This window comes from Lepidochelys kempii, chromosome 10 (assembly GCF_965140265.1).
Source record: "Lepidochelys kempii isolate rLepKem1 chromosome 10, rLepKem1.hap2, whole genome shotgun sequence".
Lineage (NCBI taxonomy): Eukaryota > Metazoa > Chordata > Testudines > Cheloniidae > Lepidochelys > Lepidochelys kempii.
The window spans coordinates 64,242,310-64,265,007 of record NC_133265.1 but is presented as its reverse complement, the minus strand read 5'-3'; the positions used below and the strand labels follow the sequence as shown (position 1 = coordinate 64,265,007).

General features: G+C 39.9%; 1 protein-coding gene across 22 annotated transcripts in view; it reads right to left on the bottom strand.

Annotated features, from left to right (window-relative positions):
- SEMA6D (semaphorin 6D) overlaps positions 1–22,698 on the bottom strand; it is a 281,482-nt gene that overhangs the window by 222,195 nt on the left and 36,589 nt on the right. For 2 of the 22 annotated variants that reach the window (XM_073303916.1, XM_073303919.1), the window contains exons 2-3: positions 14,878–15,007; positions 11,436–11,548 (exon numbers count right to left, since the gene is read on the bottom strand). The exons of 18 other annotated variants lie outside the window; for them this stretch is intronic. The gene's annotated coding sequence lies outside the window, so the exon portion shown is untranslated. The remainder of the gene's footprint in view (positions 1–11,435; positions 11,549–14,877; positions 15,008–22,698) is intronic. 2 more of the 22 variants (XM_073303918.1, XM_073303920.1) reach the window with 1 other exon arrangement.

Sequence of the window (22,698 nt, the reverse complement as noted above, 5' to 3'; positions counted from 1 at the left end):
GAGAAGAAGAGAGAAACACATAATGGAATAACTGGCCTATACAGAAGTTTCTTTCTAACCACCTTCAGTTAGTGGTTGGCTTATGCCCTAAAGCTATAGAGTTTAAATTTCTTATAAAAATGTTTTATCCTGTTTATTGTAAACATAGGTGTTTTCATTTTACAAAGAAATATCTAATCCATTTTTAAATCCTACTAAACTTTTTGCCACAATGATAACTTGTGGCAGTGAATTCCCTCCCAGAAGTTCTTGTTATTCTGCTATAATTTTTTAGAAGGAGTGATCAGAGCTGAACACAGCATTCCAGGTAAGGGCATACCATCGATTTTGAATAATGGCATTGTAATAAATAGATTTTAAGGCCAGAAGGAACCAATTCAATCATTTAGTCTGACCTCCAGCATAGCACAAGCCTTAGAACATCCCTGTATTAATTCCTGCTTTAAGTTCAAAAGCTGTGCCTGAACTAAAGCACTTCTTTTAAGAGAAAAAAAAAATCTCAATGTAAAAATTTCCAGTGATGGAGAATCCACCACAACCCTTGGTAAGTTATTTCAATGATTAATTACCCTCACTGTTTAAAAAGTGTGCCTTATTTTTAGTTTGAATTTGTTTAGCTGCAACTTCCAGCTATTGGTTCCTGTTATACTTTTGTCTGCAAAACTGAAGAGATTTCTATGATCAAATATCTCTTCCCCATGTAGGTACTGACAGACAGCGATTAAGAAACCCCTTTACCTTCTCTTTGATGAGCTAAAGGACTGAGCTTTTTGAGTCTTTCACTAGCAAGCATGTTTTCCAATCCTGTAATCTTCCTCATGGCTGTCATCTGAACCCACTCCATTTTTTCAACATCCTTCTTGATATGTGGACACAAGAACTGGACACCATATGGCAGCAGCTAAATACAGAAGTAATATAACCTCTCTACTCCTACTTGATATTTTACTGTTTTACACAGTGGAGCAGAAACAAAAGGAAAGCCAGAGAACTACATCAGAATACCTCTTTGTCAAGTGGTGAGTGTACTCTCCTAGGAAAGGTACACCCAAAGTTCAAGTCCCTGCTCCACATCAGACAGAAGGAGAAAGACAGACAGGTTTTCCACTTCCTGGGTAAATGCACTAACCACTAGACTAAAAGTTACAACGGGGGAACCACCACAATCACCTCCTCTTTGTTCTTTGCCAGAAAGATCTTAGGCACTTTATTCCAGGAGAGGGGTCATGGCTGTGAATCCTTAGCAGAGGGAGATGCCTCCCTCCAACCAGATTAAGACACCTTAGTCCCGTTGAGGGCAGAGTTTAGGGCCGTTCTTAATCCATTTACTGTGACAGACATGTTGATTCTGTATTGTTCTATTTTCTGAATCAAATGTTGTGTGGTGCCAAGTCGAAGTATATTACCTCAACATCATTAACCCTATTAACCAAACTTGTAATCTAGTCAAAAATATCAAATTATTGTGACAAGACCTATTTTCCATAACACATGTTAATAGGCATTAATTATATTAGCCTCCTTTAATTCTTGATTAATCAAGTCTATCAGCCATTGCATTATTTTGCCTAGGATCAATGTCAAAGTGAAAGGACTATAGTTACCAGGGTCATCCAGTTTATCCCTTTTTTTAATACTGACATTTTTTCAGACTATTTTTAAAATTGGTTTTTATACTTATCTCATTTTGTTAACTTTTATAACCACCACTGCCCATTGTAAAGATCCTTAAAATGAACTTTCTGTAAACACATCCCGGCCATTTTTCTTGGTCATTATAGTTTAGAAGATTGTAATATGTGGTTTAAACGATTCCTTCCAAATGTGCACTATTTTGCATTAGCCAACATTGTATTTCATCTGCCATTGTGCCATTCATTCACCTAGCTGAAGTTCCCCACAGTCTTCTTTAGTCTTGACTTCACGACATAATTGAGTCATCTGCAAATTGCATCACCTCACTGTTCACCCATTTTTCCAAAACAGGGAAGTGTTTGACCTGTTGAGCACAGATAATTCCCATCAGTTGCTAATCAGAGGTTATGTCTGACCATCAAAACTGGACTACAGAGCATGAAATTGGAAAACAAGTTGATTGTTATGTCTCTGAGAGCAAGCTTTGACTTGAACAACACTGAATATTAATAATTTAGGTCCCAATCCTGCGCTCCGTTACATGAGCAGTCCTTAAGCAAATAGTCCCAGTAAGAAAAATGAGCCTACTTGTGAATAAGGCTTTGCAGGATTAACCCCATAATTTTCATACAGCTTTTCTGTATCAGTTTAGTGTTCATGATAGCTGGAGCACTGATTGCCCTGGAAACTGATGTCCTCTGTTTACCTAAACCACAATCTTGTCTATACTTTGCCCTGCCAACAGCTTCCCAAACATAACCTGAAGAGACCATTTGTATTCTGCAGGCCCATTCAAACCTTGACATCTCTACAGTGATTGCTATCATAGACACCAAGTAGTCTGAACTGTGATGGTAGCTTTGGTGATGAGACACCTCCCCACCACGAATTGGAGTGAGACTACAACTACATTTCATGTAGGCCACTGAAGAGCCATTATACAATAACTTTAGGTCACTATCAGTCTGAACTGGATTTGACTCAGTGTATATGGAGCCTTTCACCTATAGGTCAATGTCAGCAGCTAGACTCTAGTACAGTACATACATTTATTTAAATGTCTGTTCAGAAATCTGCACAGTATAAAATGTTTACATCCTGATCAGCGCTATGTGACGATGTAATACCGTTTTACTATTGAAGGGAAAAAGGAAAAACTGGGACATTATATGCTTGAAAGAAAATTGTATTTTAAGAAAACATCAGCCATTTTTTTATTTTCTGTTATTCCCCAGTGCTAGCAGCAACATACATTAAAGCCTTTGAGGAAGGTGTTTTGCCTAACAGAACGGCTTGGTATATCCAGTTACATCTAAAATAAAAAGAGAGTGTTCAACTGTTTTGTAAAACTAAATTGCATATCATCATACCCTGAACATTTTGAAAGCAGAAAATATTATGGTAGATGATTCAATTATTCTTCTCCTTCATTTCAAAGCTTTCTATTATAATGGTCTAACCAATATAAGCTTCAGTAGTTTCTACATTCCCAAGTATACTGAACCCCATTACAATAATTCTCGTAGCAGTACCTCCTTAAAATGTTCAAAAGCATAGCTGCTGAATGGTTCTATAATCAGTGTTAAGTACATTATACAATCAGCAAATGTACTAACAACATTAACATGCTACACTAATGGCTTATGGTAATAATAAAATAGGAAACAAAAATGGTGCAATCAGGAGAATTCTATATTAAATTATTTCATATCAGATTTCTGGAGTCAGTGTTAATCATTTAAGGTTAGCTCTTTTATTTTACTGTCTCACTGTAGCAAGTACAGTACTCCAGAAATATATTAGTAACAACTGCCCCTTGGGAACTTTGTAGTAAATTGCTTTAGGAAAGAAGCTGAAACACACAGCCAAGTTTATTTCACAGTAAAACTAGTCTAGCTAGGATTAGTGTCTTTCAAAATGGGTTTCTAACCTAAATCTTCTGGTATACTGTCACACTCATATGGACTTTTTGGGTTTGATTCAGCCCTCTGATTCATGGCTCTCATTACTGTGCTATTTTTGATTATTGGTTTACTGAGCATGCATGTACAAAAGCATCAGCAGCCATCTTTCCAATATATTCACGAAGAACAAAGCTGAGACCTTATAAATTATTACAAAACTCCAAAGAGGCATAAATCAAATTACTGCCATATCTTGCCCATCATGCATTAGCAACTGTTCTGATGAAGAGATACAATTGTGGCACAAATTCAGTATTGGTGGCTTCAACACCAGAGTTTAACAGCTGTTTTTATTTGGTCCCCAAATTTCAATCCTTCATAAACCAAATAGAATTTGATTGTGTTTATGAAGGAGTGTGGAAAACTCCAGCACTTTCATTTCCATAATTTTGCCAATTCTAGTATGGGAAGAACATTCAAACATTGGTACACATTGGCAAAAAGTGTCTGCTCCTCTTGATAATATTTTAGAGTAAGTTAACTATTTGCCCATTTTAACTTTCTCAGCTTCTGGAAATGAACAGACACACTGGTAGCAATTGTGATCTTAGGAATACCATAACAAATGCCTTATAGTATGTCAGAGTAATAAAGGATTGTTTGACCCCCTCAGCTGTGCTGGAGAGAAAAAAATAGCCAAGTACATTTCTGAATACATCTTCAGGCGCAAGAGTCATATAGAAACTCATTAGAACTTCTCTACTCATCATAAGCATTCCGATTAAACGGGAAAACATAAAATGCTTCAGGCCAAACAAGCAAGTGTGTCATTATATATAGATCTCTTTTATGTAATTCTTGTAAATCATCTTCCAGAAGATGGTTTTAAATGGTGAAGTGTAATTAGGATAATTGCTGCTTTGCAAGTAGCTGTAAATTTTACCCAGTAGGGATAGATAAACCAGCTTAAAGGGGGTAGAGGGGGAGTGAAGGTTGAGAGAAAAACAACAGCCCAAACTCTGGTTCTGAAAACATTCAGAATTCATTTCAGAACCATTTGAAGGGTTTGCATTAGCTTCGTAATGTTTTGTTTTGCTAACACCTTTGTTCACAGGGTTGCTGATGATTTCCTCCCTTTCTTTACTGAGCTCATGGGTAGCCCTGTTAAGGGTCTCAAAAAAGTTGGAACTATAATAGAGTTGGATGGATTGTCAACAATAAAGCCAGAGTGAAGGATTTAGGATAGTGTTATGATTTAGCATACTGCTGTGACAAGAGAATGGCAAGGTGAAGCACTAGACTCATGAAACAAACAGTAACAAAATGTTTAATTTATTTTTTAATTGAAAGATACCCAGACATAATAAGCACCAGGTAACGTAGAGCAGAATCAGACCTACAGGGTGAAAGGCCTAACAAATTATAATAGCAAATTGTGTGTGTCTTTTTATGATACTCAGGTTTTAAAAGAAATAAAGACCAAGCACTATCTATGAATGTCATGTCAGTGGGATAAGAAAATGCTCAGCCCTTCCCAGAAAGGACTCAACAACTTGCAGGATACAAGCCTCAGAGAGGGTGCAAGAGGTTTCAACAGGGAACATGGCCGCTACAGCTTTATAAATTATTTTGTGGAGTCAGAATATTAGTACAAAGTAGTAGACAAAGAGGAAAGGGAGGGACAAAGATTGATGTGCAGTGTGGGGAACATGTCTGAGCGCAAGCAGCCTGAAGGTTTTGACAAGGCTCCGATACATGTTGGAACCTACTTGATTTAGAATATCAAACTCTTTTGAGATTCTTAAATAGCTGCATCAGTGCTAATTTTATGTTAATCTCTTACTGTGTATATCCATGATCATTAAGACTTGAGGAGATTGGCTATTATACACAATTACTGATAATTTGTTAAATAGAGAGCTAATGGAAAATATCTCTGATAACTCTAAACATTAACATACTAGCTTCCAGTGCAGCTGCACACAATGAAGAGTTATATGGCTAGCATTAACATATTCTATTTTTTCATGATTGCTTATGTTAAATAATACCTCATAATATGAAAATAGATCTTTTTAGAGAACACAGGTTCTTCAAACCTGGGGCGATATATTCATATCTAGTTTGTGTATTTCAACAGGAAAAAATATTGCTTCATCTACAAGACTCAAATAATTCTCTCTCTCTTTGATTTACTAGACATCACCTTACCTGGTTTCATCTCCCCAAATTAATCCCATCTCCACAGATTTTTTTTTAAAATCATCTGCCCACAACAAAGCACTCCTGCTGTTAAAACTGAAAGAACTGTTGTTTCTTGGCTGTGCTGATCAACTTTAGTCTTATTGCCAAAGTTAAATATCCCAGAGCAATCCAAAATTACACTGCATGAAAATCTGGATGTGCATCATTTGCTCTTTAATTTGGGTAAATGCAGCCTTCAAAGGTCACATACTCATCTGTTAGTGGTAGTCAGCTTTATAAAAGCATCGTTTAAGTTTCCACAATACCAGTGTATTTCTTTTCCTTTCTTGGAGATTAAAATATAGCTCTGCTTCCACAGCTAGGAAAAAATAATTTTGTCTAAATTCAGCTGTGTTTAGAAATGTGTGCCCTGGAAGTAAATAAAATAATTATGTTGAAAAATCAAAGATACCCTGTGGCCAGTGCTTAAATTCAGCTTATGAGCTAAGGGGCAGGGGGACTACTTTCACTCAGTTTCACCTCTCACGATTCAAGGTACTGGCTCTAGTTTCACTATTGAGAGCTCAATCAAGGTGGTTGCTGAAATAATTCCCACCGTGTTTGCAACAGTTATTTTGAATGGGCACCTTAATTTGGCATGGATATACCCACTTTGCCCCCTCGTACCAGGGTAAGAATGTGAATTATTATTACTAGTACAAGTTTCCAGGCAAAACTAAATTCAAACTTAAGCCTGCACCTAAAAATAAGGTATGGAAATTTTAGTTAGGATCATTTGAAAGATCATAAGTCAGCTCCTGTCCCTGACCTACTGTCACCCTGGGCATCCATCATGCCATGAGCCAGATTCTGACCTGTGGCATATAGAAGCAGCACAGAGAATGGAAAAGCCCCCCAGGGAAATTCCCCCAATGCAAGGTTCCTCACCCTTTTGTATCTACCGTCACTCACTCACATCTGTCTGCCCAGACCCAAGATCTGGGTACCCACCTGTGAATATCGGGGGGAGGGGCTGTCTTACTCCCCCTTTTCTATACACCCTGAACAGGCATGTAATCCATCTAGACCTAACATATTAAGACAATTTTAGAGTGATTGCACTATGCCACTTTTGGAGTATGCTGTAGAATAAAGGTCTTAGTCAGTATGACTTTAGGGTGATCGCATTACTCACTAGTGGAGAAACTAAACTATGAAGAGTTTAGTGTCTCTCCATAGTATCATATATTACTATTTATTTGATTTTCTATGCAGCATACTACAAAAAAGGAAAACATAGTTATTAGGTATTATTAATCTTCTCCCGCTCCTTCCTAGCTCTCAGCTCAACCACCACTTCTTTTTAATCTACTATACCCAACTCTGTTAACAGGAAAGAAAAATGCAGGTGTTAAAAAAATCATAAGGAAACTGTTCTGCAACATGTTTATTAACTATACCTGGTGATCATTTGTGTGGATAATTATTGGACTATTTACGCATCCGTTAGAGAAAAAAGGGAGTATTTCTTGTTTCAAGTCCTGTATTTTGATAAAATACTACCACAGTCATCTATTGTGCCTTTTTTAAACAACATACTCATTAAAATAATACATGCAGTTCTGTAGTTTTTACATAGTTGTAAACTATGTAAGAGCTCATAAAGTGTTTTTCAATTAACATTTTCTCCCAGTTTATTTTCTGTTTCATCTACTCAAGCTTCAATGAATAAGAATTTACATAAATACCAGCTGGTTATAGGACTACTGGTCCTTCTGTGGTATGAAGGGCAATGTTTTCTCAGGCCCAAATTTAATTGTTGACAAGCCTGCCTAACCTCCCTCTCCCCGCCCCACATTTTAGAATATGGGCCAGAAAATGCTCATTTTTAAAAGTGGGGGGCCCATTCTGATCTGACACTAGGTCTAGGAGTCAAGCTTGATTTATCGTGGTGTAAGTGAGATCAGAATCTGGGCTGCTTCTGTATATTTTTCAAAATTCAACAACAATGTCAACGGATGTGTCAGTATGATTAGATTTTTTAATTAAATAAAAATATTCAAAAGCTGAAGCAAAACTCCTAATATATTACACATTCAACCACATTCTCTGTAACAATTTATTGTAAGGCCATTACTATTGTAATCCGTATTTTTGTTTTGAGAATTACAAAAAACAGAGCCTGACTCCCCCCATACTACATGCACCCCAAATGTTCACAAACATGAGTGGGAGTTTGGGGTGAGCAAAGAGTGTAGGTTTGGGCCCTGGTTGTTACTATTTGTTTCCAGAGATGTTGTAGGAGGATGAGCATACAAAACGCACATTAGCTAACTGTATAATTATACAGAACAAAATAATACCATTATTTCTTAACCAGAAATCCCCTTTGATATCAACCAACGACACTTGCTGACCCATGGAAAAGTATAGTCAGAGTTTGGTAACACCTGCTACATTGAAATTTGCAAATTGTCCCAATACAATGGAAACTATTTAAATATTAATATTATGCAAAGAAAATTTATTTTTCCTATTATTTTTAAAACAGGGAGATTAAATGTAGAGAACCTATGTTCATGCAATGATAAGGCTGAACATTTAAAGCAACAAAAAGTCACAAGATGCAAGTTCCAGCAGCAATGCCAACTTGGCCACATTGCCATACACTGTATTTCCTATTCCTGTTGGAATTTCAGCTTTTGCATTTCTGGACTGTAATTTTAACCATGCAACTTTAACATGCAGTTCTATTTTGAAGAATGCCTTTGTAAAAACAGCCTTGTGTGATTCCATGATTACTCTCCCCCCAGTAAATGTCCAGATCTAATTAGCTTACAAGGAAACAATGTTTTTCTAATTGCCAGGCCTGCAGACTAAATCTGGTATATGAAAGTCAAACTAGGTTCTTTCTGGCTCATGCATCACCTCCAGTCATAGATTCTGTAGAGCTACAGCTGCCCTCATTTATACCTGGACAACCACACCAGCCTCAAAATCTGTTCTCAATGACATAACTACCATCTTGTTGATTTCATGGTCATTGAAGGCATAAGTTGAAGAGAAAGGACTGTAAAGGTAGTCCTAGAAATGCTACGCAGTTATACAAGACAGAAGTTATTCCAGTTCTCACCCAGGGCTGTATGACCTGAAAATAGTGAAAATCATACTGACTCCCTGTCCTCCAAAGTAAGCATGTTTCTCTCTGAATATAGGCAGGGAGCAGATCTGCCAAGTAAAAAGGTGCTGTTTTCAGTCACCTTTCAGAACAGAACTGCACTTTAATGCCACATTAACATAGCTCTTTCTGTTTAATTATAATATAATAGAAAGACATATTCAGTCACACAGATAACACAGTCTTGGTTTACAAAACTTTAGACCTTCACACTTCTAATATGGTGCTACCTAACTATTTACAATTAATTCTTCTAATAGTAAGGATCACAAGTGATTGAGATGCTAATAAAGTCAAATGGAATTTTTACATTTTCTTCTCCACATCTTTAATAATGGTGTCTAATAATTGTTCTGTATGTTCACAGTCCTAGCACAATCAGGCTTTTCTTGTCTGTCATTCCATAAATTGATTGGTTACAATAAGGTGGATTGTGTATCTCTGTCTGCCTATCTGTGACTAAGAGAGTGCATACACACATGCTTGGAAACTGTTCTTTACTGGGATTAATTCTTGCCTTTTTGGCTGCATAACAGGTCCATGTTCAGAAAAAACTCACTTGAGAAAATATTTCTCTCTAACAGGCAATTTACAGAAGATGGTTTCTATACCGCCTGGATTTCTAGATGGATTTCTGCTGGGCACTCTATATGCCCTTTCATTTCTAATGGGTGATCCATAATATATGGTATGCACACTGCATATATAGAGAGATTTTATCATCATAAACTACAGATATGGCTTTATTCCTGAATATTTCAGTTGTAATTTAGTACTTTGTCACCCTTCCTTCTGCATCTATTTTGTGACATCTATTCTTTCCCCATTTACAGATCCCCAAAGGTATCTATTCTGGATTCAGTACTGTTAGTATGAGAGTTCTTTCACTCCATCTTGTTATCCTAAAGCCCAATTTTTATTTCAAGTTAGTTCACCTTCAAAATTATTTCCTCCAGAATCTGGAGATCATCATTCAGAGGGCCAGCCTGTATATTTGGGGCTTGTGTCCATTATGACAGGAATGATACAGACAAATTTGCAGAGAGAGAGAGAATTCAGCTTACAAAGCTTTGGGCACATTGTTACCTGTTGACATTGTTTTAACTATGAGTGGCACTCAGTCATAAATGGAAGAGATGAACTATCAAAAACAAAAGACATTAAATTAGCACGTTTGCTCACCTGCTAAGTCAGGCTATGCCCCACATGTTATGCTTTAATGTATCTATGACTTTTAGTTCTCTATTAACAAACATTTTTATGGAACTATGAGCGACTGATACCTGCATGATAATTTCTGTAAAATGTTTGTAATGTTTAAGAGCCTGATCCTACCAACACATATGCACAGGAGTAACATCATTCCCATGAAATCAGTAGGACTACTCAAATGAAGAAAATTGCTCAAATAAGTGTGTGCAGGAGCACGCATTAAGGAATTACTCTGGGGGTGGGGGGATTCTGCACGACTGCATGTACATAATTAATAAGCCATGCATATTTAAAAAATTTTGCGCAGAAAAAAGCTTCTGCTGAAATGTTGCTGCAGTTCCGCCTTATGCCCACCACAGGGCGCGGTGGCACAAGAACAGCAGCAGGTCCCAGCAGAAAATAACTCCTGTGGTTCTGTCTTTTGCCCACCAGAGGGGGCTGTGGCAATAGAACACATCAGCAGCTCCCAGCCAGCTAGGGAAGAGAAAGAGCCTGCCTTCTTCGCAGTGCCTGTCAGGCCAGGTCAGCAGATAGGGGCTATACGGAGATAGACAGTGTGGGCGCTGGGGGATCAGGGGGGTGTCAGACAGGGGCTCATAAGGACTAGTGTGGGAGAACAGACTAGGGCAGGGGCTGAATGGGAGTGGAGTTACAGGGCATACTTGCTGACAGGTATTTTGAAATAAATGACCAAAAATAATTGAAACTGTTTTGATTATATGGTGTTATTTTGACAAATAAAATATGCAGAATGTTGCAGAATGTTAAAAAATTGTGCGCAGAATTTTTAAAAAAAATTGGCGCAGAATTCCCCCAGGAGTAAGGAATGAAAATAAAATATAGAGAGAATAACATCTGGAATATTTCAAAATTCTCTGTGCTGGTCAAACCTTTATAGAATTTCTTCTACAACCAATTTCTGAGTTGTTTGCACCTAGTATCAGACTATTTCTGAGATGAAAAGAAGTATATAAACATAAGTTATTGTTACTTTTAAAATTTAGACAATCAGTCTTCTAAAAATTCCAACTGCCTATTTATTTGGGACAAGTATATTTTGACAGTGTAGTAACATATTGTTAGTTTTTTCCTTATCATGATAAAAGGCAGAAGAAAAGATTCTTATGACCAGGTAGTAAATTCCAATAATTACGTAAGATACGAATAACAAACCTGTGAATAAATCCAACCCTATTGTAATAACTAAAGAATTATTAAAGAGGGATTGAAAGCAGAATAATGAAACCATACAGCAGAGTTATGGTCAATATACGACCTTTAACAATAGATAAGAAGGAAAATATAAAATTATATAGACTCACCTGTGGAGAAAAATGAAGGGCAGTCTCCAATGGCTTGGAGACAGGAGGAGAAACACCAGAAGGAATTTCCATCAACGTTGTGTCATTGCAAACAATGCTTGCTATGGATTTTCCTAGAAATTCATAAAAGCCAGAACTTTATAGCATCCTCTGTAGATGCTGGCACATATTCAGAGACTCAAACGCTCACAGCTCATGGCAATAAAGAATTGCTTTTCAACTCCCAGTTTACCATTGAAACAGAGGCGATTTGTGCCCTGCCCCCCCAACTTCTACCAGGGTGCGAGTTGGGCTAAGCCCGCTGAGGGGGACATGCATGGGAAAGGCCCTGGCACCTAGTGCTCCGTCTAGGAGGCGCCCAGAGCAGGGAAGATAGATGGGGCTGGTAGCACATCTTTGCCAGAGGGGGCATGGTAAAGCCCTCTGAGTTGAGTCCCATCCCTTCCTTGCCCATAGCTGTAATTACCTGCTCAGCAATAGCTGTCTGCACCAGCCCATGCTGTGCCAGCATCAGGGAGGCAATGGGAGAAGTAAGTGGGGAAGGAGCTATGAGGGGAGTGGTGCCGGCTTGCAGTGGGTATGGGAGGCACAGGAGTGATGGAAAAGGGACCAGAGGCAATGCGAGGGTCAGTCATATGCCCCTGAACCTTTAAATTGTGGGCCCCCTCCCCCACCATCAAGAGTTACAGGTTGTCTCTGCTTTGACAGGTAAGCAGTTGAACAGGAAATTCAAGCAGTGAGAAATATAATAAAGAACTCATCCTCAAGACTGCTTGGAAATAGGCCTTCCTGCCAAAGAAATGGAACAGACCTTGAAGAAAATTGATGATTCTGCAGATAAAAGTCATGATGACCACAAGATATCTGCTGAGTGCCAAATCATCAGTTTTCCTCTCTGGTAGGCAGCTGCTGCTCCTCCATTCATTCTGCCCAAAGTGTCACAATTTATCATCAATTAAATTGCAGAGGCTGAAGACAAAATTCAATATTATTCAGAGATTATTATTATTGAATAATATTATTCAATATTATTAATTATGATTTATATATGAACAGAAAAATGAATGCAAACCCCTCATTGTGATGAGAAACCAGTGATTCTCAAACCAAAGTGTTTGCTGGTTCAAATTCTCCAAATCTCTCCAATACAGTACTTATTTTAAGACAAACAGTTGTTAATGCTGGAATGGTAACAAAATATGTTGCACTCATAGCTTTGTATTTTGCCTACTAGCATTACTGTCATAACAGAATATATATTGGCCCACGCCCACAAGGACGTAGTTTTTTTCTTACAATGTATGCTTTTTGTGATATTTGAGCATCATCCTCAACATGGATGGTAGTTCATTGCACTGGTTTGTCATTCTTTAGGGCATAAATTTATTGAACATTGTAGTGTACTTTAACAGTAGTAACAACTAGATATTCCTATAACAGTCCATTACAATGGACAAAAATCTCTTTATAACTTCTGCATTAAAATTATGCTGTTTGTCTAGACCAGGGGTCGGCAACCTATAGCACGCGTGCCAAAGACGGCACGGGAGCTGATTTTTAATGGCACGCTGCTGCCTGCTGGATCCCAGCCGCCGGCCCCGCTCAGCCTGCTGCTGAACCCAGGCCGGGATCCCGGCAGGCAGCAACGTGCCATTAAAAATCCTGCCCGCCCCAGCCCGCTCTTCTGTGCTCCCCCACACGCGGGGGCAGGGTGAAGAAGCTTGGTCCTGCTGGCTGCTGCTGCAGGGCAGGCAAGTTCCCCCTCCCCCGCCTCTTCCCCCAGCGTGCTGGGTTCCTGCCCCTCCTCCTCTCCTTCCCTGCCGCTGATCAGCTGATGGCCCTTGGGAGGAGGGAGAGAAGCGGAGCCGCAGCGCACTGGGTGCTCTGGGGAGGAGGCGGAGAAGAGGTGGGGACGGGGCCTTGGGGAAGGGGGATGGAATCAGGGCATAGTGCCAGCCCCCTGCCATGAGCCTCTCTGGGAAGGGGGCTGGGACCACCCCCACGACCCTAGCCCACACCCCCAGCCCTCTGCCCTGACCGCTGCATCCCCCTCCCACAACCCCAGCCTTGACTCCAGCACCCCCTCACATGCCCCAACCCTTTGTCCTGACCCCTGTACCCCGCCACGACCCCAGCCTTGACTCCAGCACCCCCCACACCCTATGCCCTGACTTCTGCACCTCCCTCAGATGCCCCCAGCCCTCTGCCCTCACCCCACACACATACCCAGCCCCCCCACCACACCCCATGCCCGGACTCTTGCACGCCCCACATTCTCACCCCCACCCTGAGCACCAAATGGGAGTTCCTGCACCCCGCCCCACATTCCTACCTGCACCCCTCGCACCAAATGAATGCTGCCCAGCTAAGCACTCCACACCCAAACCTCCTGCCCCAGTCCTGAGCCCCCTCCCTCATTCTAGCTCCTGGCCAGACCCTACACCCCAACCCCCAGCCTGATCCTTCACCCCCAGCCCTGTGCTCAGTGCACTCCCACCCTCAGCTCAGTGCAGAGAGAGAGGAAGAGAATGGGCTAGAACCAGGGAGAAGGTAGGTACCCACTCTATGTGGGCAGGGCCGGGATCCCAGACCAGCAGCGGGCTGGGCAGGGCCGGCAGCCAGGACCCTGGCTGGCAGGAGCCGGTGGATGGAACCCCAGACCGGCAGCAGGCTGAGTGGCAGCGGGCTGAGCAGCTCAGCCCACTGCTGGTCTGGGGTCCCGGCTGCCGGCCCCGCTCAGCCCGCTGCCGGTCTGGCTGCTGGCCCCTTGCCAGCCAGGATCCTGGTCGCAAGTCCCGCTCAGCCTGCTGCCTGCCTAGGTGAACGGAACCCCAGGCTGGCAGCGGGCCGGTGGTGTAAGATCAGCATTTTAATTTAATTTTAAATGAAGCTTCTTAAACATTTTGAAAACCCTGTTTACTTTACATACGACAATAGTTTAGTTATATAATATATAGACTTATAGAGAAAGACCTTCTAAAAAACGTTAAAATGTATTACTGGCACGTGAAACCTTAAATTAAAGTGAATAAATGAAGACTCAGCACACCACTTCTGAAAGGTTGCTGACCCCTGGTCTAGACAGTTCAACAAAATAACCCTCCATTGTGTCTCCCTTAATGCCAGGTATTACAGGAGAAAACATGTGTCTAGTCTTGGTATGAAGATGGTACTCTATCTAATCTACCACAAAGAGGATAGACTCGGACAATAATGTGTAAAGTGAGAACATATTTTAAGAATTTGTTTGAATATGACTTATGTTGAGTGGAAAGGCAACAGAAGAGTTAGCTTGCATCATAGATCCCTGCAGGAAAGAGAAGAGAAGAAAAGGAAAGCAGGAAAGGAAGGGCATAATATAAAGTTTGAACAGGTAGTCAGGAGCCTGGTTGTACTCATATGATAGCAGTGCCACATATGCTGGCAAAGGAGGTATCTTCACCTGTTCTTGCTAGCTCTGCCACCGAGATGGAGACCATCAACTGTGACTACAGACATGGATATAATGCAGAAGATGGAGCAAAGACGTTTTTCAGTGAGTTAGTCTGTTACATTCTTTTGGTCAGTAACCTCTGAAACAAATGAAAGGAAATCAATTTCTTTATTAAGAAAAATATATCATTGCAAGCTCTTTGTGCATAAACCATGGTTTATGGTCTTGTTAACTACCTTGGAGTAAAGGAAACAGAGGCTGCAAAGTAAAAGTAACTTGAAATGAACAAAAAAAAATATTTGGATTGGACACCCAAGACTCAAAAAACTCCTTCCAATAAAAAATACTGATGATATTTTCACTCTATAAAAGGTGTTATCCACCACTGAATTATTTGTACAGGGGGCCCATATGGTGTAGACTAAATGTGCCAATCTTTATTTAGCGTAATATTTATTTATTATAGTTTGCCAAGCTCATCAGCAGAAGGTTTGTTGTTCACTATTACTGTACTTCATGAAAGACGACTTAATTCACTAAACTGTATTGATTTAGGTCACAAACTGGACTTCACGACATTTCTCATTAAAATAAATGGGATCTAAAAATGAGGTTTAGAAGTTTCCAGAGGCAGTAAATGTAATCATTGTTTCTGAGTCTCATCAGCTTGAAATAAAAGATGGAGAACTGCCAAAGGCTGCTTTAAGAAAAACAAGCACAGCTTATTTTTTTCTACCTTACCTTACAGCTGCCAACTAAACTTAATAAGTCTTTGTTTCACGAAGAATCATAAAAAACAGTCCAAAAAGAAATTTCATGTAGCCAATAGGTACTAAATAAAATATACCCCCATAATAACCTACATTTACAATTTTGGTATCATAGAAGTGGATTCCAATAATCTCACCTTTCATTGTCTCCTGTTGGTAGAAACTAGATATTTTTTCTGTTAATGTGCTATGTTTCCCTTAGTTAGGTGGTCTCTGGTTTCTCTGTTGTGGAGTTCCACTTGTATGACCATCATCTGTTTCTTTCAGAATCACTTTTCTGCCCCCTTGATCTCATCTTCATCCAGCCCTTTTGTGACTTCCAGCCTACCAGCACTGATGGTTTTTCTTCCACTCTCAACCCTCTCCTCCCTGCTTTCCTTTCCCTTTCTTCCACTGACATGTGTTTATTTTCTTCATGCTTTACTTTTCTCCACCCTTCACACTTTTCAAGGGCCAACCAGCCCTGGTTCACTTCCAACATCTGCTTCGTTTACTCCTGCTCTTTCACTGTGAAGCATCCCTGGTGGAAATCCCATGGACCAGGCTGACTTCTTCCACTTCAAATTTGTGTTTTCCTCCTTCAGTTCTGCCATCTTCCAAGCTATGCAACTCTCCACTCTAACTGAATCGCATGTTTGCAATCCCCACCAACTTTTTGCTATCTTTGACTCCTTTCTCAAACCCTCCCCTCCTCTTGCTTCCACTTCTCTCTGTGTACAGGATCTCAGTGATTTCTTCAAAGAGAAAACTGGCAAAATATAACCTTCCCTTCCCTCCTACAACTCTCTCCCTCTTCTTCCATGTTATAGACAAAGACTTTTCTCATCTGCTCTTCTCCTCTAACTCCTTCTCTTGCTCCAGCGACCCCATTCTGTCTCTTGACCTCCCTCATGTCCTCCTTTAGTCGTACCCTTAATCTTATTCTCCTCTTGTGCTTTCCACTTACAATACAAGCGTGCTTTAGTTTCTCATATGTAATCCTCCCTCCACCATTTACCTCATTTACCAACTACTGCCCCATGGCTTCCATGACTCTGTCCTCTCCTGGCTCTCCTCCTAAGTCACTAATCACACCCTCAACCTGTCTTTCAGAAGCTCCTCCACATTCTCCCTCCAACATTCTGTGAGGGTTCTGCAGGGCTCTGTCTATGGTCATAGTTCTCTTCTCCCTCTACACCTTATCACTTAGTAATCTCATCCACAAACACAAATTTACCTATCATTCCTATGCTGATGACTCACATCACATTCCTATGCTGATGACTATGTGGTCCTGGTCTGTTATGGGGGCTACTCCATCACAAATTCCATAAGACTATATACACAATTTTTTTATTTTACTTTTAAACAAGAGCTATTTCTAGTGACATTTTTGGCTGCTTTCATTTTAGGAAGCATGCAAGATCTGGAAATTATCTCTATCAGAAGTGAGAACTGCTATCTGGTCACCTTATGATGTGCATATGTAGTTCTGATTAAGGTTAATGGGAATTTTACACACACAACAACAGAGGACTAGATCCCAAAGTCTGTTGCTGTGTTACGTACAATGGCAAGACAGCTCCCTCACTTGCAATAGTTGATTGGTTAGTGCCCAGTATATCTCAGATGTCATTCATATGTCCCTTCAAAATGCACTTAGGCAACACCCTTGCTTTAATAATCTTTTCCATTTGGCTGCAAATCATTGCTGTTGTTTGACATTTATATATATGTAAGTAAGATAACCTGACATAAAAACTATAATGCAAGTAATGAAAATCTGTGTTTGCAGATGCACTCTTTGTTACTGTGTTCTGGTCAGTCTCCTAATTTAGGCACACACACACTCACACCACCACCACCACCTGGGGAGGAGAGGTTGTTATTGTTTTAAAGAAACAACAGATTTAAAAACTAAAAATCAGGCAAATAATCCATCTCTCATTTCTGGACTAGAATAGAGTCATCCTGTACTTAGTCAATGGGACAGTTTCACTTCAGATTTACAAAAAGAAAAGGAGGACTTGTGGCACCTTAGAGACTAACCAATTTATTTGAGCATAAGCTTTCATGAGCTACAGCTCACTTCATCGGATGCATACTGTGGAAACTGCAGAAGACATTATATACACAGAGACCATGAAATAATACATGAAACAATGTTTCATGGTTTCTGTGTATATAATGTCTTCTGCAGTTTCCACAGTATGCATCCGATGAAGTGAGCTGTAGCTCACGAAAGCTTATGCTCAAATAAATTGGTTAGTCTCTAAGGTGCCACAAGTACTCCTTTTCTTTTTGCAAATACAGACTAACACGGATGTTACTCTGAAACTTCAGATTTAGTTTCACTTCACACTCCCCCCCCCTTTTTTTAAGCATAACAATTAATAGAAAAAGGTAAAAAGTGTTTTGGTCAATGGCAGTCCTTCTTATATCTGTACAACTAAATAATTTTATTACACTGTTTTTATATCAATGATATTTACGAAGTAACTCTCACCATGACATTTTAGCTCCATACAACAATTAAGCTCTCTTCAACATTTCCTGAGCCAGTTCTGATTAAAGTCAATGGGAGCCTTTCTACTGAGTTAATGGGAGTTGTCTGAAGCCCCAAAGTAGTGGTAAAAAAAAGTGTGATACTTTACTTATGGGCAAACTAACTCTGTCCTTGAAAGATAACTAACAGGAACACATTTTTATCTTCTATCAGTTCACAACCACTCTCCAAAGCCAAATGCTAAATTGCTACCTCTCACCAGTGGTTACACTGTGAAAATGATTATGCACAAAAGGCCTAACCCTGCTCCCACTGAATGTGAAGGCAAAATTGCAATGAGAGCAAAGATAGGGTCCCAAATGTGACTAACAAACAGAAGACTTTTCCAGTACAAAAAGCAATGAACAGTGACTGACATTGTACATTACTGTGCTACAGGTTAATGTGCACTTTTGAGCAATAGTAGACATAGGAATTTGAAAGAGAAGTGGGTGGGACTGGCATGCAAATAAATATTATTAAATGTATTATGCAGATTAGCTGCATCTTTATAATATCAGTGAATAGCACAATATCTAATGCTTTACACGAGCAATTATATTTGAGATGTGAGCTGTCTTGGAAAGTGGTGAATTTTAATTTTCTCTAGTTTTTCTCGAGTCAGTGAATGGGTTTGAGCCACACATGGTCAAACCAAAACAAACCCAGTTTAAAACCAGCCTAATTTTCAGTTTGTTTTTGGAAAACAAGTTGACCAAAGAGAGCCCTTTAAAAATGAAGAAAAAAAATATGCTGGAAAACTACAAAAGGTTCCCTTTTACAAATACAAAGGAGGAGCATAGCAATCAGATCAGGGGGTCTTTCTGGAGAGTGGTAGGGAGGAAGATACTGTGTGGAGGAGGGTACTGGGGGGCAGAAATGATAGCATCAGCCAGTGACCTGGAGTTGGCAGATCAGGAGCCATGAGGCATTTTGTCGGGTAAAACTGGGGAGAATATCAGAGCCATACCTGTGGGGTAATTTCTAGGTGGGGGGATAGGGTCCACTGATAAAGGGAATTTGGCAAGGAGACAGAGACAGAACTCTCTGCTGGCAAACTGCTTCGTTCACAGCCTGAGAGAATAGTCAGAGTTTTGTGCCAGTACGTTGCATGCACAGTGACACAATCAATCGAGTCTTTGTCCCTATAAGTTATTGGGGTACCTTGGATTGTGACCTCCCGATCAAATTGGTGAAAGCACTTTTACCTGTGCCTCCTATTTGCATTTCAGTTGACTGAAGGACCGAACAATTGATAGATTTGAGAGAGATCAAGGACCCAGTTCCTCTCTCTGCACAAAAGAGGGGAAGGAAAATATACTGATAAAGTTCTTTAGCCCACCCCATATTAACTATATCTATAAATTTTTATGCTACTTTTTTTCAAAAGAGTATCATTTTAAAATAAAAGTACTTCATTTAACTACAGAAAGTTTCCCAGAGAAACCTGACATTTTCCATATATCTTTTCAAATGATGGCTGGGCCTTGTATCTTTCTCAAGGGATGACTTGCTGAAAGTTATCATGCCCATCTGTTCTACTCTGGACACTCTTGACTCCTAGGGATGCTGCTACTAAATCATTTGAGTAACTAAGGCCAAGAGGAGACCAAACAGGCTATAGCGTCCTTTTAGAGCTACTTAAATAATTTGTTTGGGTGTCTGCAAATCTGATGGGTTTCTCATTCTCATGCCTCCTAAATTTGAAGGGAGGCTTATTTATTCCTCCTCCCTCCCCTATTCTCACCTCTCTTGCCTCCACCTGTAAAGTAAATTGGTTTCATAGAGTTTAGATTTTAAGGCCAGAATGACCCATTAGATCATCTAGTCCAACCTCCTGAATATCAAAGGCCATTAAATTTCACCCAGTTACTCTGCTCCTGATCCCAGTAACTTATGTCTTGCTAAAACATATCAGCCAGAAAGGCATCCAGTCTTTAAGACATCAAGAGACTGAGAATCCACAACTTTCCCTTATTCCAGTGGTTAATCATCTTCACCGTTAGAAATGTGTGCCTTATTCCCAATTTAAAGCTGTATAGCTTCAGCTCCCAGCCTTTGGTTCTTGTTATGCCTTTCTCCACTAGATTAAAGAGCCTTTTACTATCCTGTATTTTCTCCTCATGATGGTACATAGGATAACATCTACACTAGGATTCTTCTGCCACTATAGTAAATCTACTTCCCGGAGAGGTGGTAGAATTCTTTGTCAACCCAGCACTGTCTACACTGGGGATAAGGTTGGCACCTTATGAATTTTTCACACCCCTGAGTGATGTATCTGGGTTGACCTAACTTTCTAGTGAACACCAGTCCTTGCACACTGTAACCAATTTGTCTCTCAATCTTGTTCTTGATAAACTAAAGAGACTGAACCCTTTAAGCTTTTTCATTTTCTCCAACACTCAGATAATTTCCGTAGGTCTTCCTTTACACCTTTTCTCCAGTTTTTTAACATTCTTTTTAAAATGTGGACACCAGAACTGGATGCAGCATTCCAATACAGGTCTCGTCAATGCCACAAAAAGAGGTAAAATCTCCTCCTTACTTCTACTCAGTCCTCACATTTATATATCCAGGAAGCGCATTAGCCCTTTTTTGCCACCACTTTGCATGGAGAGCTCATGTTGAGTTGCTTGTCTACAATGACCCTTAAATCCTTTTCAGAGTCACTACTTTCCAGAATATTGCCATCATTCAGTAGGTATGGACTGCCTTCCTTTGTCTAGATATACAACTATGCATTTGCTATATTAAAACACATTTTGTTTGAATGGACCCCGCTTATCAAGGATCCAGATTGCTCTGCATGATTACTCTGTCCTCATTATTTATCATTCCGCCAGTCTTTGTGTTATCTGCAAATTTTATCAGCAGTGATTTTATATATATTTCCAGATCATTGATAAAAATGTTACATAGCATCTGCCCTTGTACTGAGTCCTGTGGAATCCCACTAGAAATACCCCTCTTTTAGTGATGATCTCCCATATATGACAAATTTTTGAGATCTGTTAGCCAGTTTTTAATCCATTTAATGTGTGCTTTATTGATATATAGTACTTTAAAAACAATCAGACTGTTGTGCAGTAACCCCTTACAAAAGTCTAAGTATATTACATCTATGCAGTTAGCTTTATCAACCAAACTGTAACTGCCCCAAAGAATCAAACAGGTTTGTTTGATATGACCTGTTTTTTATAAAACCACACTGATTGGCATTCATTATATTCTAGTCCTTGAATTCTTTATTAACTGAATCCTGTATCAGCTTTTTCATTATTTTGCCTCGGATTGATCTCTTACTTGCCCTTTTTGAACACTGGCACATCAGTATCACTCTTCCAATCTCTTGGAATTTCCCTGGCATTCCAAGATTTATTAAAAATTAACATCAGTGGGCCAGATATCTCCTCATCTTCGTCTTTCAGGACTCAGATGCAAGTTATCTAGTCCTGCTGACTAAAATATGTTTATCCCTATAAGTTGTTTAACATCCTCCTTAGTTAAGAATAGACTCAAAAATACTTCTTCATCTTCCTGTGATTTCTTTCCAAATACAGAACAGAAATATTTATTGAACCCTTTGCCTTTTCAGCATAAGTATTAACATTTTTACCATTTCCATCTATGAATAGGCTTATATATTTCTAGGATTGTTTTTGTTCTTAACATACTTTAAAAAATCCTCTTTATATTTCTTGGCACTGCCAGCCATAGATAATTCACTGAGGTCTTTAGCTTCCCTTATCAATTTTCTATACTTCATCACTTCTAATTTATATTGTTATTCATTTCCCCTTTTCCATTACTTATTTTATTTCTAACTTCTGCCTTCACTTGGCCACTGAAAAAGACGTCCTCTTTTTTCATTGTAGAAATATGGCTTTTTGGCCATCTACTAAAATCTTCTTAAAGAGCTCCCAACAACGCTAATGTTGTCAACATTTAAATTACTCTCCAAAGAGAGTTCTAAGTTAAGATCCCATTGAGATGATTGGGGGAGTTGACTGTTGTGTGACAAAGGTGCAGATGCAGACTGAATCTTAACTAAGGTCACAGCTACACTGGAAACTTCAAAGCGCTGTCGCGGGAGCGCTCCTGCTTTGAAGTGCGAGTGTGGACGTGCACGAACGCTGGGAGAGAGCTCTCCCAGCGCTCCTGGTAATCCATCTCCATGAGGGGGCGTAGAAGGGATGGGGCCTCGGGCAGAAGGGGCAGGGCTGCAGAGCTAGCCTCTCCGAGCCAGCGGTTCACCTGCTGCCATGGTACAGGTTATTCACTGCTGAAGTACAGTAGTGGGGCACTGTGCAGAAAGCTGCTTCTCTGTTGTATGTGTTCTGTGAATAAACAGAGGGCTGGCAGTTACTGGCAACTCTCAAACACTAGACACAGTAAACCACTGGTTCTCAAACTATTGTACTGGTGACCTCTTTCACATAGCAAGCCTCTGAAAGGTGTGACCCCCCCATAGAAATTAAAAACACTTGTTTATATATTTAACACTATTATAAATGCTGGAGGCAAAGTGGGGTT